Source organism: Bubalus bubalis, chromosome X, assembly GCF_019923935.1.
Source record: "Bubalus bubalis isolate 160015118507 breed Murrah chromosome X, NDDB_SH_1, whole genome shotgun sequence".
NCBI classification, from domain to species: domain Eukaryota; kingdom Metazoa; phylum Chordata; class Mammalia; order Artiodactyla; family Bovidae; genus Bubalus; species Bubalus bubalis.
In genome coordinates, this window is record NC_059181.1 from 190,160 (window position 1) to 205,696 (window position 15,537).

At 51.5% G+C, this 15,537-nt stretch overlaps 1 long non-coding RNA gene across 1 annotated transcript; it reads left to right on the forward strand.

Moving 5' to 3' along the window:
- The first annotated feature begins 2,456 nt into the window (after nucleotides 1-2,456).
- On the forward strand, nucleotides 2,457-14,628 carry LOC123331886. The gene is made up of 3 exons (XR_006548691.2): nucleotides 2,457-2,597; nucleotides 2,704-2,769; nucleotides 13,880-14,628. It is a non-coding gene; the product is annotated as an uncharacterized LOC123331886 (long non-coding RNA).
- The last annotated feature ends 909 nt before the right edge of the window (nucleotides 14,629-15,537 follow it).

The following is a 15,537-nucleotide window of genomic DNA, read 5'->3' on the forward strand; positions in this document are numbered from 1 at the left end:
ATCCACCCACTTACCATCCACCCATCCATCCACCTACTCACTTATCCATCCATCCATCCACCCACTTATTCACCCATCCACCCATCCAACAACCCACTTATCCATCCATCCAGCCACCCACTTACCATCCACCCATCCATCCACCTGCTCACTTATCCATCCATCCATCCACCTACTCACTTATCCATCCATCCATCCACCCACTTATTCACCCATCCACCCATCCATCTACCCACTTATCCATCCATCCATCCACCCACTTACCATCCACCCATCCATCCACCTACTCACTTATCCATCCATCCATCCACCTACTCACTTATCCATCCATCCATCCACTCACTTATTCACCCATCCACCCATCCATCTACCCACTTATCCATCCATCCATCCATCCACCCACTTACCATCCACCCATCCATCGACCTGCTCACTTATCCATCCATCCATCCACCTACTCACTTATCCATCCATCCATACATGAACTCTGGCCTGTTTCCACCTTGTGGCTATTGTAAATGGGGTTGCAATGGTACATACAAGTTCACACTCTATTTTAAAAATCCCTTTCTCATCTTAATACACAACCATAACAATAACAAGAAATCTAAATACGCCCAAGAGAGCCTCCCTGACACTCAGGGTAAGTTTGGGTAGTTCTGAGTTCCCTGAGGGAACATTTCCTTTAGGGGCAGAACATACACCAAGACAAAGCCGACTGGAGAAGAAATTTCGGAAAGACCCCTGAAGGTGTTCCCCTCTCAGAGTAAACTCAGAAGCTTCCACAGAGCAAAAAGCACCAAGAACCACCTCTCCAGGGAAGTTTTATGACACTGAAGAGGGTGACCAGTGGATGTGCACAAATACACCAGTTAAAAAGGAACCACAGCCCCAAATGGAGTTTTTTTACTCAGGGTTGGGGCTTCCCTGGTGGCTCAGATGGTCAAGAATCCGCCGCCTACCAATGCAGGAGACCCAGGTTCAATCCCTGCATCAGGAAGCTCCCTTGGAGGAAGGCATGGCAACCCGCTCCAGCATTCTCGCCTGGAGAATGCCTCAGACAGCGGAGCCTGGTGAGACTGGATTGCAGTTTCAACCTGTCTCAGAAACCTGATGTCAGAAACAGTGGATCTGAGATTTCCTGACTCACAAAGGGAGGAAATTTGCATGATAAAGAACCCTGCCAGTTCTCTCCCTCCCCAAAGAAGGTGTCCCGGCTTAAAAAATAAGCCTCTCTTTTCTTTTGCTATCAGCTCCCCCAGCCGGAGTCTCCTCCCGACGAAAACCTCTCACTTTGTACCGCGACTCAGAGAGCCCGGCTCCTTACTGCGTGGGATGCCAGAGAATTAAGAAAACAAAATAAAACACAGCTCACTCTGTCAGTTTCCCCTTGTTTACCTTCCCCAAGTTTCCCCTCTCGGAAGCCTGAAATCCTTTTTTTCTTCTTGTTTCCACAAAACTGACGTCTGTAAAGATGCTAAATGTGCCCCCCGTGTTCCAACCCTTGCTTTAAGATACACATCACTTGAGAGAGAGAGAAAGAGAGAGAGAGAGAGTGTGTGTGTGTGTGTGTGTGTGTGAGAATTGTTTTTCTCTTTGGTCAGTCTAAGGTGCAAGCCCCCTCTGCCTCATAAATATAGAATGCTTCTGAAGGAGAAAGATTTCCTCTGCATTTATAATTTTAGTGAATAGCAAGTCCTTATATATTTAAAAAAATTTTATTTTGGACTATAGCTGATTAACAATGTTGTGATATTTTCAGTAAAGGGACTTGGCCGGACATATCCACGTATTGGAGCTTCCCTGCTGGCAGAGACGGTAATCAATCTGCTCGAAATGCAGGAGACCTGGGTTCCATCCCTGGGTCGGGAAGATCCCCTGGAGGAGGGCATGGCAACCCACTCCAGTATGCTTGCCTGGAGAATCCCAGGGACAGGGGAGCCTGGTGGGCTACAGTCCACGGGGTCACAGGACGCAGCTGGTACTTTGAGTTTTCCAGTTTGTATCGCTTCTTACTGAGCGCACCGGGCAGGATGTGGGTCTCCAGCCCCCATTGTTTCATTGTGGGGGAGGCATGACTCCTGCTTCTGTTGCTCCGGTTTTGTTGCTCAGCCAGCCTGCTTGGCTCTGGGGGTAGGCGAACCTGCTTTCTCGAGGGATCCTTAGCTGCCAGGAGGGTCCGGTATTTCTCCACGTATAATCCCCTAGTGGGACGAAGTGTCGAATCACCCCTTCTATCCACATCCGTTTTGCTGGGTCTCTGCACTCCGGTTAACAGACTCAGCTCCCCGCCCCTGGCCGGCAAGGATGCCAAGACCGTGCGGAGCTAACTGCAAAGAAAGGGGGGGAAAAATGCAAGTGCAGAGAAGGAATTCTAATTGAAACCAGTTGCGTCGGAGGCCAATTTGCCGACCGGGAAGAGGTCCTCGGGCGGCGCTGGGGTGGGGGCGGGGCGGGGGCCTCCGGGCTGAAGCCGGCAGCTGGGGGCTGTCCGTCCGCCGGTCGGAGATCAGACCTCGCCCCGGGGCCGGGCGCGCTCGGGGGACGCGGCCGCAACTTCTGCGGCCTTGGAGAGACACACAGCTTGGGTGCTTACGGTAGGAAGTGCGGGGAGAGACTGGACTGGGTGGCCCAGGAGAAGCCTCCTTAATGATAATCCCTGAAAACCGGGTTTGGTGGTGGTTTTTTTTTTTCCCCCTCCAGAACCATACATCATTGTCAAGCGAGAAGATTAAACTTATTGTTTCTTTCTTGAACCGGCAAGTCAAGGTGAGTGGAAATGTCTTGAAATGCAAAACAGCCCAGCAGACAAAGTGCGGCGGAGATGCAGACCGACAACACAGGTTTCCTTCCTGGGTGTTTTTTAAGGGGATTCGGGGGAGGGGGAGGCGGCGAAACGACGCTGAAACGGAGACGCTCCAATGATGCCGGGCTCAGACGCGTCTGTCGACGTTGGGTGTTTTATTTCAAGGCTGGGAAGGAACGTTATTTTTGCTCCATCACTCAGACCATTACTTGTGCGGGGGTGGGGGGTGGAATGGGGCTGCGGGATAAACGCCGTCATTTATTTAGAATGAAATAGAATAAGGAGGGGGCCTCCCCCTCCGTCCTGACAGGCTCCGGGAGGAGAGCCTACGACTGCAGGGACAGGAAGAGAACCATCTGGTGGAAAAGTGTTCAGGAAATTCAGCCTCTTGTCTGGCCGAGTTTTCAATATGCAGATGGGGGCCAGGCACCTGGCGTTCCCACGTGGACCCGATGTGTGGGGCGTGCATGCGGCTTAACCTGCTCCCTCGTCCTCCTCTTGCGGGCAATTTGTTCTGGTCAAGCTGCATTTCAATCATTGTGTGTTTGTGTATGAGTGTATACATACACTTATGTGTGTGTGTGTGTGTGTGTGTGTGTGTTAGTCGCTCAGTCGTGTCTGACTTTGCAACCCCCTGGACTGTAGCCCTCCAGGCTCCTCTGTCCATGGGATTCTCCAGGCAGGAATACTGGAGCGGGCTGCCATTTCCTCATCCAGAGGAATCTCCCTGACCCAGGGGTCAAACCCGGGTCTCCTGTATTGCAGCCAGACTCTTTAGATACATGTAAATATTGTATATATACATTATATATATTATACATAGACACCTATATAGATAAATGTAAATGTTGTATATAGATATTCTATGTAAGCATTATACATAGACTTCATATACACACATATTTAAATATTGTATATAGATAGTGGATGTAGTCGAGAAGGAAATGGCAACCCACCCCAGTATTCTTGCCTGGAGAATCCCATGGACAGAGGAGCCTGGCGGGCCGCAGTCCATGGGGTTGCACAGAGTCAGACACAACTGAAGTGACTTAGCATGCATTGTGTATAAGTATTTATATAAGTATTTGTAGTATAACATACATAAGTAGTTATATAAGTGTTGTATATAAACAGTGCATACAGACATTGTAGACATTTTTTATCAAAATTCTACAAAGACTGTATATATGTAGACATGGCTATAGAAACATACACAGGCACTGTAGTAGACATTACATATATTCCATGCAGTCTACAGAGTGCGGGTATTACACGTATATATAGGCTGAGTGCCAGTGCCCAGTCGCTCAGTCTCGTCCTGCTCTCTCAGACCCCACAGACTGCAGCCCACCAGGCTCTGCTGTCCCTGGGATTCTCCAGGCAAGAAGGCTGGTGTGGGTTGCCATTTCCTTCTCCAGGGGATCTTCCCGACCCAGGGACTGAACTCAGGTTCCCTGTATTGCAGTCAGACTCTTTACCATTGGAGCTACCAAGGACACCGTCTATATATTATAGACGAATCTAAGTATTATATATAGACATTGCATGCAGGCATTATCCATAGGTATTACATATAGATGTTGTATATAGATAAATACTGTATATAGACATTGTATGTAGATATTTTATATAAAATTGTATACAGATTATATATAGACATTGTATAGAAACATATAAACACTGTTGTAGACGTTATATACAGTCCATGTAAACAGTTTACAATAGAGGCATGCATAGAGACATAATTATATAGAGACTTGTGTAAGTATTATGTATAGACATCGCTTGCAGACATGTATATATAGATATTATATGTAGATGGCTTGGGACGATCCCCTGGAGGAGGGCATGGCAACCCATGCCAGTATTCTTGCCTGGAGAGTCCCATGGACAGAGGAGCCTGGCGGGCTACAGTCCATGGGGTCACAAACAGTCAGACACGACTGAGCGGCAAACACTCATTATATGTAGATATCATATATACTTAGATAAACATTGCATATAGACCTTGTAGGTAGATATTTTATATAAAAATTACATAAAGACTATAGGCATTGTATACAGATATGTCTAAACACTGGATGTACACATTACATGTAGATGTTATACATAATTAATATATATATACATTGTGTATACGTGTTGTATATAGACTACGTATAAACACTGTAGACGTTAAATGCAGACACTATACATAAGCATCGCATTGAGACACTGTATATAGATGCCATGTATGACGTAGCATGTACATGTTACACACAGGCATTTTACATAAATGTCTTGTGTGTGTGCACATGCATGTGTGTGTGTGTGTGAGCAGTTCATTCACGTCTGGGTCTTTGCACCACCGTGGACTGCGGCCTTCCAGGCTCCTCTGTCCCTGGAATCCTCTAGGCAAGAACAGTGGAGTGGGTTGCCATTTCCTCCTCCAGGGGATCTTCCCGACCCAGAGCTCGAACCAGTGTCTCCTGGACGAGCAGATAGATTCTTTACTGCTGAGCCACCAGGGAAGCCCACCACAGTCCCCAGCGCTCCCTAATCCCTCACTCACATCAAACCGGCCTCATATCCTTAAACAACCTGCCTCATTCCTGACGGCATTTGAGTTTGAAGCCCTTGATTGAGAGAAACACACCTTTTCAACACCCAGGGCCCAGGCCCTCGACGGACACTGGTTCAACACTTGCTAATACATCTTAGCAGGGAGTGCCATCTCTCTGTATTGGGGTGCGTCCAAGGGGCTGCCCTGAAATGCACGTCAGCCTCCAATCTGATGCTTTTCGGGCATTCGTCCAGCCTGTGCCTGAGCCAGGGAGCTAGGGCAGCGGCCCGGATTGATGTAGACGGCCACGCACAACGCAGGTGCTGAGTGACCCATGAGACCTGGGGCCCTGGACGCTTGTCAACTGCACTTCAGAAATTTATTTAAATGGAAAATGCAATTTGGGAGATGTTTAGAGAAAAAAGAAAAAAAAAAAAAAAAAGAGGCAGGCAAGTCTGAGGACGTCAGCAGATGGAGCTGGGGGCAGGGAAGTAGATGTGGTGGCCGCGATGAGACCCGGAACTCCCCGGAGAGCTTCCCCACACCGCCAGCCCCTGTGCGTTCGGTGCCTGGCAGATGGGTGCGGCGTCGTTGCGGGGCTGTTGCTGACGGCACAGCCCGGACACCGCGTGTAACGAGGCGGGGCGGGGGCAGGTGGGACCTGCGTGGTGTCGGGGCGTCACCTGCAGGGAGAAGCCTGCCGAGGCCTGGGCTCAGCCCCATCCTGCAGAGACCGGAGCCGGGCAGGTGCCCTGCTGGCGCGTCCTCGTCACCACTGCAAGGGATCCGGTGCAGGTGGTCCAGAGAGGCCTTCCGGGGCTTCGGGACAGAGGATGGCAACTGCATGGTTCACACCGTTAGTGTGGTGGGCACGCTGTTGGGGAAGCCCCAGGCGGGCGGGCGGTGTGGGGGCGGGGGCCGTCTGTCCTGACGGCAGATAGACAGGAGATGCTGGGACGAGAGGGAGACGGGACCGCTGACACGTGGTGGCACACACACACGCGCACGCACACACACGCGCGCGCACACACACACGTTCTCACAGGCAGATACAGGTCCAAGCACGCAGACAGGAACACACACACGTGCACACACACACACGTGCACACGCACATGCGCACACACGCACGCACGCACACACACGCACGCGCACATGCGCACGCACACACACACGTTCTCACAGACAAATACAGGTCCAAGCACGCAGACAGGAACACACACACCCACAGTCACAGACACACACACACACACGTTCTCACAGGCAGATACAGGTCCAAGCACGCGCACAGGAACACACACACACACATACACGTGCACGCACACACACACGTTCTCACAGACAAATACAGGTCCAAGCACGCAGACAGGAACACACACACCCACAGTCACAGACACACACACACACACACACACACACACGTTCTCACAGGCAGATACAGGTCCAAGCACGCACACAGGAACACACACACACACACACACGCACGCACACACACACGTTCTCACAGACAAATACAGGTCCAAGCACGCAGACAGGAACACACACACCCACAGTCACAGACACACACACACACACGTTCTCACACGCAGGCAAATACAGGTCCAAGTATGCAGACAGGAGCATACACCCACAGTCACACACACACACACACATTCTCACACACAGGCAAATATAGGTCCAAGCACGCAGACGGGAACACACACACCCACGGTCACAGACACACAAACACACACACACACACACACACGTTCTCACACACAGGCAAATACAGGTCCAAGCACACATTCAGACAGGAACACACACACCCACAGTCACAGAAACACACACACAGACACACATTCTCACAGGCAAATACAGGTCCAAGCACGCAGACAGGAACGCACACACCCACAGTCACACACACACACATTCTCACAGGCAGATACAGGTCCAAGCACTCAGACAGGAACACACACACCTACAGACACACACACACACACACACGCACGTTCTCACACGCAGGCAAATACAGGTCCAAGCACACAGACAGGAACACACACCCCCACAGTCACAGACACACACACACACGTTCTCACACACAGGCAAATACAGATCCAAGCACACATTCAGAGAGTAACACATACACCCACAGTCACATACACGTTCACAAACACCTTCTTAACACACATGCAAATACAAGTCTAAGCATGCATTCAGACAGGCGCACATACACCCACAGTCACACACACACACGTTCTCACACGCAGGCAAATACAGGTCGAAGCAGACATTCAGACAGGGACACATACACCCACAGTTACACACACGTTCACACACCCATTCTTAACACACAGGCAAATATAGATCCAAGCACATATTCAGACAGGCACACACACACCCAGTCACACACATCCCTGCTCACACACATGCACACACAGGTCCAAGCACATATTCAGCTAAACCCACACATGGGCAGACACACCCCCACAATGACACACACACACACACCCATAGTCACATACAAGCGCACATACATTCTCACACACATGCAATTCTGTGTGCCTGCTTGCGTGCTAACTCGCTTCAGTCCTGTCCGACTCTTTGCGACCCCATGGACTGTAGCCCGCCAGGCTCCCCCTGTCCATGGGGTCCTCCAGGCAAGAACACTGGAGTGGGCTGCTGTTGCCTCCTCCAGGGGATGTTTCCTGATCCAGGGATCGAACCTGAGTATCCTGCGACTCCTGCATTGCAGGCTGATCCTTTGCCCACGGAGCTGCCTGGGACGTCCAAATATGTGTACTGCTGCTGCTAAATCGCTTCAGTCGTGTCCAACTCTGTGCGACCCCATAGACGGCAGCCCACCAGGCTCCTCTGTCCCTGCGATTCTCCAGGCAAGAGTACTGGGGTGGGTTGCCATTGGAGTGGGTTGCCATTGCCAAGTCCAAATATGTGTACACACATGTGCAAATACTCACAGCCACACACAATTACAATGTACAGCACAAGCTGTGTGCATGCACACAGACTCACATGTTACGCACACGCGCATAGACATGTCTGCAAGTTTGCTCATTGCTACATGTAACAAACATGCATGCAGTTATCTCTAGGTGTGCACCTGTGCACACACACAGACCCTGTACACACAGCAGCTCACCCTGGGGGAGAATGGATGTGTGTATGTGTGTGGCTAAGTCCCTTCAATGTTCATCTGAAACCATCACCACATTGTTAATTGGCTATACCCCCGTGCAAACTAGGACTTCCCTGGTGACTCAAACAGGAAAGAATCCGTCTGCAGTGTAAGACACCCTGCATTGCAAGTTTGATCCCTGGGTCGGGAAGATCCCCTGAGGGAGGAAATAGCAACCCACTTCAGTATTCTTGCCTGGAGAATCCCATGGACAGAGGAGCCTGGCGGGCTGCAGTCCACAGGGTTCCAAAGAGTCGGACACAACTCAGCGAATAACGCTTTCAACACTTTCAATACAAAACAGAAACTTAAAAAATAAAAAACCCTAGAGTGACTATTTTGGGGATGACCAAAGTAATTTTTTTCCCTTAGGAAGAACTTTATGGTCACGTGGTCTGCTGCATAAACTCTGCAATTGCCAGGTTGAAGCAGCCAAACAGCAAAAACCTTAAAAATCTGGGCAAAAACGTTAAAAATGGAGTAGCGTCGAGCCCAGCCGCCCACGAGGTCTCCACATAAGGCTGTGACGAGTTTGCTGAGCAGAGTCTGTATTTTTTGAAACAAGCCTCCTGCGTGTGAACGTTCAATGCCATGTTAGTGATCTGTCTAATCTACCTGTTTATTTACCGGGAGCGGTGGTTAAGCGGAAGGTGCCGCCCATGGAGGACTTGCAGTTAAAATCCAGGCTGTTCTGTGTCACACGAGGCCACCCCCTGCTTGCACCCCTCCTCTCGAATTTTTTTTTTTCTTTTCCCATCATCTCACAAATCCTTGGATAGAAAGGTTTTTTTTTCCTTTCCCTTCTTCGAGGCAGAGCTTGTAATAATAATAAACCATCTGGCTTACTCAGACATGAAAGATTAAAATGATATACAGTAAGAAGCCTGCCCATTCAGTTGCTAATGTCTTAAACCACAACTCCAGTGCCGAGCCAGTCTTGGGAGGCAAAAGGTAATTAAAAGACCTCCTTGCAGAGATGGGCCACTGGGAGCCGAGGCCGGGGAGTCCCAGAAAGCTGAACTGATTTTTTGAGACGGGCATGGCAGCTGATCTGTGTCCACGGTCAGGCGGGGGACGGGCGAGGCCAGCACGCTGTCGTCCTCCGGGTCTCAGTCCAGAAGTGAGGGCGTGCTGCATGCGTGCTCAGCTGCCTCGGTCGTGTCTGACTCTTTGCAACCCCGTGGACTGGAGCCCACCGGACTCCTCTGTCCATGGGATTCTGCAGACAAGAATGCTGGAGTGGGTAGCCATCCCCTTCTCCAGGGGATCTTCCCCACCCAGGGATCAATCCCAGGTATCCTGCATTGCAGGCACATTCTTTACCATCTGAGCCATCAGGGAAATCCCAAAAAGTGATAGTCACTAAATTGTGTCAGACTCTGCTACCCCATGGACTGTAGCCCACCAGACTCCTGTGTCCTTGGGATTCTCCAGGCAACAATCCTGGAGTGGGTTGCCATACCCTCCTCCAGGGGATCTTCCCCACTCAGGGATTGAACTCGTGTCTCCTGCATTGCAGGCAGATGCTTTACCATCTGGGCCGAAACTCGGGTGACGTATATGCGTACGATCTCAGCTAAGTCAACACAGAAGTGTTTCTCCTCTCTCCCCACGATGGTGCCGGCTCCCTGTCCGCTTCCTGCTGCTGCTGCTAAGTCGCTTCCTACAGAGTCATTATCCTGCTCTCAGTCGTCTGCATCCATCAGGGTCCAGCATCCTCTGGGTGAAGGCTGAGTCACTCCCAGGACCGACTTCTCAGATACCAGAGATGCTGGGATATTGGGCTTTTCTGGGTTTGTAACGGAGCAGAGGGGCTTCCCAGCTGGCACTCGTGGTAAAGAGCCTGCCTGCCAATGCAGGAGACATAACACACACGGGTTCCATCCCCGGCTGGGGAAGGTCCCCTGGAGGAGGGCATGGCAACCCACTCCAGTACTCTTGCCTGGAGAATCCCAGGGACAGAAGAGCCTGGTGGGGCTACAGTCCACAGGGTCACAAAGAGTCGGACACGACTGATGCAACTTTGCACGCAGGCACACAGCGGGGACAGAGTTCAGCACTCAGAGGAGGGTGGACTTGACCCTCTTTGGAGCTCTCGAAGCTTTTGAGACTTTGGGTCGGAATGTTGACACCCAACTCTGTTCTCTGTCCTGGGGGGTTTCCAAACCCACACACTCCCTCCCCCGCCTCCTCTCGTGGTTCAGAAATGGCTCCAGGCTTTAAATGCACTCCTTTTGTTTACATCATTAATCTCTGAAGACTTCTGTCTTCTGGGGAAACAGGGGTGGAGAAAAGACGGGTTGGGTTGGCTCTGTTGGGTTTGTGTGTGTCCAGAAGCGCTGTCTCTACTGACCTCCTGAGGGACCTTCCCCGTGTCTGTCCAGAGGGTCTCCGCGGGACCCCCAGAAACGCGACCCTTCTCCAGCTGTACTACTAACAACAATGTGCGTTTTGCACCCAGAGCTCCTGAAGGGACTTCCCAACTTGAAGACTGCTTGCATTTTTGTTGTTGTTTTTTGCTCCCCTCTTGTTTGTGAAAATGCCAGGATGATTTAATTTGGGGATCTGGTTCCTGAGGCTCCGTCATGTTTCGAGCCAATGCACACAGGAAGTCACTGTCTCTTCTTCCCGTCTTCTTGGTGGTGGGGGCGGGTGTTGGTCCCGAACCCTGGTCAGGTCTTCCTGTCCTCTGAGGACTGACCACCCGGCTGCGATGATGTCTGCCGACCTTGGTGAGAAGCGATGAGTCTGGCTAGCTTTCAGATCAGAAAACAGAACAGCTTCATTTTTTTCTCTCTCTGGGACATGCGAGGCAGACTGAGTAAACGCGCCCAATTTGGGGGTCTGAGCTAGGACTCGCTCAAGGCGATCATTTTTTGGAAGCACAAGTTCTGGGGTTTTTTGGTGGGAGGGTGGCTCGTGGTTCAAGAACAGCACCTCAAGAACTGCAATCATGATTCTCAGCCGAGCTACGGAGACAAGGTGCATGTCTGTTGACGGATGAATGGATAAGAAAATGTATTTATATAACGTTCCCTCGTGTGTCTAAACACACCGGGGAATATTATTCAGCCTTTAAAAAAAAGAGACAGAGAAGGCAATCTTGCCATTTGCGACAACACGGATGGACCTGGAGGGCATTATGCTAAGTGAGATGAAGTCAGACAGAGAGAGACAAATTCTGCATGATTTCTCTGCTACGCAGAATCTAAAATAGTCAGACTCACGGAGGCCGAGGAGAATGGTTGCCCAGGGCTGAGGGAGGTGGAACCAGGGAGGCGATGATCTAGACCAAGGGTCCCCAGCCTCCTGATGCCTGATGATCTGAGATGAGCTGATGTAATCACTATAGAAATCAAGTGCATGGTGAATGCGGTATGTGTGAATCATCCCGAAAGGTTCCCTACACCCACCCTGGCCCATGGGAAAACCTGTCTCCCACGAAACTGGTCCCTGGTGCCTAAACGGTGGGTGACTGCTGTCTCGAGCACAGCCTTCCAGCTCTAAGAGGAAGAAGTCCTACTCGTGGGATGCACAGCATGGGAAATGATGCTGTGCTGCACGTTTGGGATTGGATAAAGGAAGTTCCTGGGGCTTCTCTGGTGGCTCGCATGGGAAAGAATCCACCAGCCAATGCAGGAGACCTGGGTTCAGCCCCTGGGTTGGGAATACCCCCTGGAGGAGGGCATGGAAACCCACTGCAGTATCCTTGCCTGGAGAATCCCATGGACAGAGGAGCCTGGAGGGCTACAGTTCATGGGGTCTTAAAGAGTCAGACACGATGTAACCGACTAAACAGCAACACAATGTGGATGTTTAGCAGACAGAAAGCGTCCAAGCTGGCTGAGACCCCAAATCCTGTCTTTCCATCTCAGCCATACAACCCCCCCCATCAGCTCACACATATCTACAGTCCTGTGCGTTACGGGGCCTGGGTCACGATGACAGGAATCTTCCAGTGTCACAAAAGCCGCTGGAGGCTGTTATGGAAATGGAGAGACGTGGCCGACTGCCGATAAAACTTTATTTACAAAAACAGGCAAGGGGCCGGATCGGCTGCAGGGAAAGTCCTGGTCTAAATCTTTGCCTATCAGAGTGGGGTTCCAGGGACTTCAGCCTCCCCACCGCCTGGGAACAGCCTCATGGGTTTCACACACCATCCTCCCGCTCCCAACCAGCTGGAGGAAGCTCAGCCGTGAGATGTGGCCACGTTGTGATGTGGCCATGTTGTGATGTAGAGTTTGGCTCCTGAAAGGGGTTTGGAGATGGTGCCAGACATTGGAAAAGACCCTGATGGTGGCAGGATTGAAGGCAGGAGGAGAAGGGGATGACGGGATGAGATGGTTGGGTGGCATCACCGACTCGATGGACGTGAGTTTGAGTACACTCCGGGAGTTGGTGATGGATAGGGAGGCCTGGCGGGCTGCAGTCCATGGGGTCGCAGAGTCGGACACGACTGAGTGACTGAACAACAAAAATAAATAACAAGACCTACAGCATTTATTCCTGGTTTTCTGAGGCTCCCTCCTCACTGATGACGATTTTAGGGGCACTGGGTTGTTTTGTAAAAAGAGTTTAGAATGTCTGACCACTCGGACAGGTGGATTCTGGGCTTGGAGTCCAGCTGTGTGGACGTCAGTTTTTTCATCCGGCGTCCTGGGTTGGAATGAGAGAGCATCTTTGCTATAACAGCCTCTGCTTGTGTGTCAGCGGCTCAGTCATGTCTGACTCTGTGCGGCCCCCGGGACTGTAGCCCACCAGGCTCCTCTCTCCATGGGATTCTCCAGGCAAGAATACTGGAGTGGGTTGCCATGCCCTCGTGCAGGGTATCTTCCCGACCCAGGGATGGAACCCGAGTCTCCTGCATTGCTAGGCGGATTCTTTACCATCTGAGCCCCCAGGGAAGCCCTAGAGTAATGGCCACTGCTAAGCACTTGGGCATCACGGCTGCAGCCTGGTTGAGTGTGCAGCCTCCATATGGTAAGGTCAGACCGAGAAGGTCTCAGAGTGCAGGCGTCAAGGGTGCCTGCACCCCAGGCATCCGAGGGGGGACCTTGGGAAGGCAGGGATAAATATGTCATGATCTAACCCTCTGGGAGAAATCCAGCCAGGAAAGCAGAAGCAAGTGCTTGACAGAGAGACAGAGAATCTCGTTATCTTAACAGCTGTAAATCCCAATTATTTCTCAGACAGTAAAATCCACTCTAAAATATGCATACTTAAAAAAAAAAGTGTGTGACACTTTGGGTATTACCAACGCCCCCAAACCCAGATCTCTCAGCACCTCTCTCTAATCGCTGGCATTTTCTTTTTCTGCAGTGGCTCTGATTTCAGGAAATTTCCATCTCCCCTTTTCTGCAGGTATGTGAGTCCGAGATAGATGACTCGGAACCGACACTTCTGCGGGCAGCAGGGCTTGCTGTCAGGGGAGGCGCAGGTCCGCTGATCAAGGCTGTCTGCACTGAGCTGTGAAGCGGCTTCTGCAAACTCAAGCATGCACAGACGCCGTGCCTGGCTCTCGGAGTTCGGATCCCGGTGTCGCTTTGATCCCCACAGCCTAAAGACTAACAGTCAGAAAGGTGCATCCTTTGCGCCAAACTTGAGTGGATTTCTTTTTTCAGCGAGCACTCAGCTAACTTTCTGATTTTTTTTTTTTTTTTTTTTTTTGTCCCCACCCTGCATGTCATTCTGTGTCTTGGCAGCCAGGAAAATGTAAATGAGATTTTTTTTTTTTAACAAGGCAGGCCCTCAGAGGTGACCCCTCACGGATCTAAGCGGCAGAGTTGCAGGCGTGGCTGGGGAAGAATGCTCTGGGCCCTTGTGATTCATCACCACCCGCCGCCGTTTGGCTGGGGGGAGACAGACAAGCCTCTTAATGAGCGGAGATCAGTCTGCACGGGGAGACCTCTGATATGTGACACCAGGCGCCCACAAACCCAGCCCCGCCCCGCCCGCTCCCCCGAAAATAGACAAATAAATCCGGCGGGCACCCAGCTCAAAGGCAGCTCGGTGGCCACCGCGCCTGGCACTGAACGATCATCGCCGCCCCGGGCTCTTTGAAGCTGTTTAAATTCTTCCCGAACACGGGCGTCCCCTGCCCGCCGTCCCCACCCCCGACCCCCCGCCGCCCTGAACGAGGACAATCAAAGTCCGGCGGGGTGGGAAAACAGCCCAGGGCAGAAGCTAGGTGCGGGGTAAACGGCGGCACAGGAAGTTCTTCCTTCTTGGATGTTGCTGTTCCTGGAGATCAAAGTTCTGGGTTCGGCGCTAATTAAGAAAAGCCAACGCAGACTCCCTCCCCGGCCTTCTGGCACGGAACGCGGCCTCGGAGGAGAATGGCCCCTGAAATCTCCCCAAGATTTAAATAATTAATATGACACCTTGAGCTCCGAATGGGGAAAAGTAAAGAAAAAACAGGGAGGCCAGTGTTGGAGATGTCAACAATACCGGGCCAGTTCTGCCATTTGTTCTGGGGCTGGGGGGTTGGGGGGATGAACGCTTGGCTCTTTGTCATGCTAAGGGATCCCTTTGTGGGCACCAGGTCCCCGGACCCCCTCCGAAGGAGGCTTGGAAGAGAGGGAGTGTGTGTCCCCACGCTGGAGGATGGTTGTTTAATGGTGTTTAATCCTCTTAATCCGGGCGATCGCCGGCTGCAAAGATGGTCCCAGAAGCCCCACAGAGCCAGTGCCTGGCGGGCAGAGCGGGCTGGGAGGGGGACCCGGGTTTGCCACATGGCGCTGTGTTCAATTCCTCTGCGTGTGCCTGGAGCCATCTGACCGCAGGCGAGGAGGATGCAGTGGAAATCAGCTGCAAATCCCATGTCCTGTGCAGTGTCTGGGGAGCAGCGCCAGCCAGATGGATGGGTGGGTGGATGGATGGATGGATGATGGGTGGATTGATGGGTGGATGGATAGATGGGGGATGGATGGATGATGGGTGGATGGGTGGATTGATGGGTGATGGATGGGTGGATTGATGGATGATGGGTGGATGGGGGATGGATGGATGATGGGTGGATG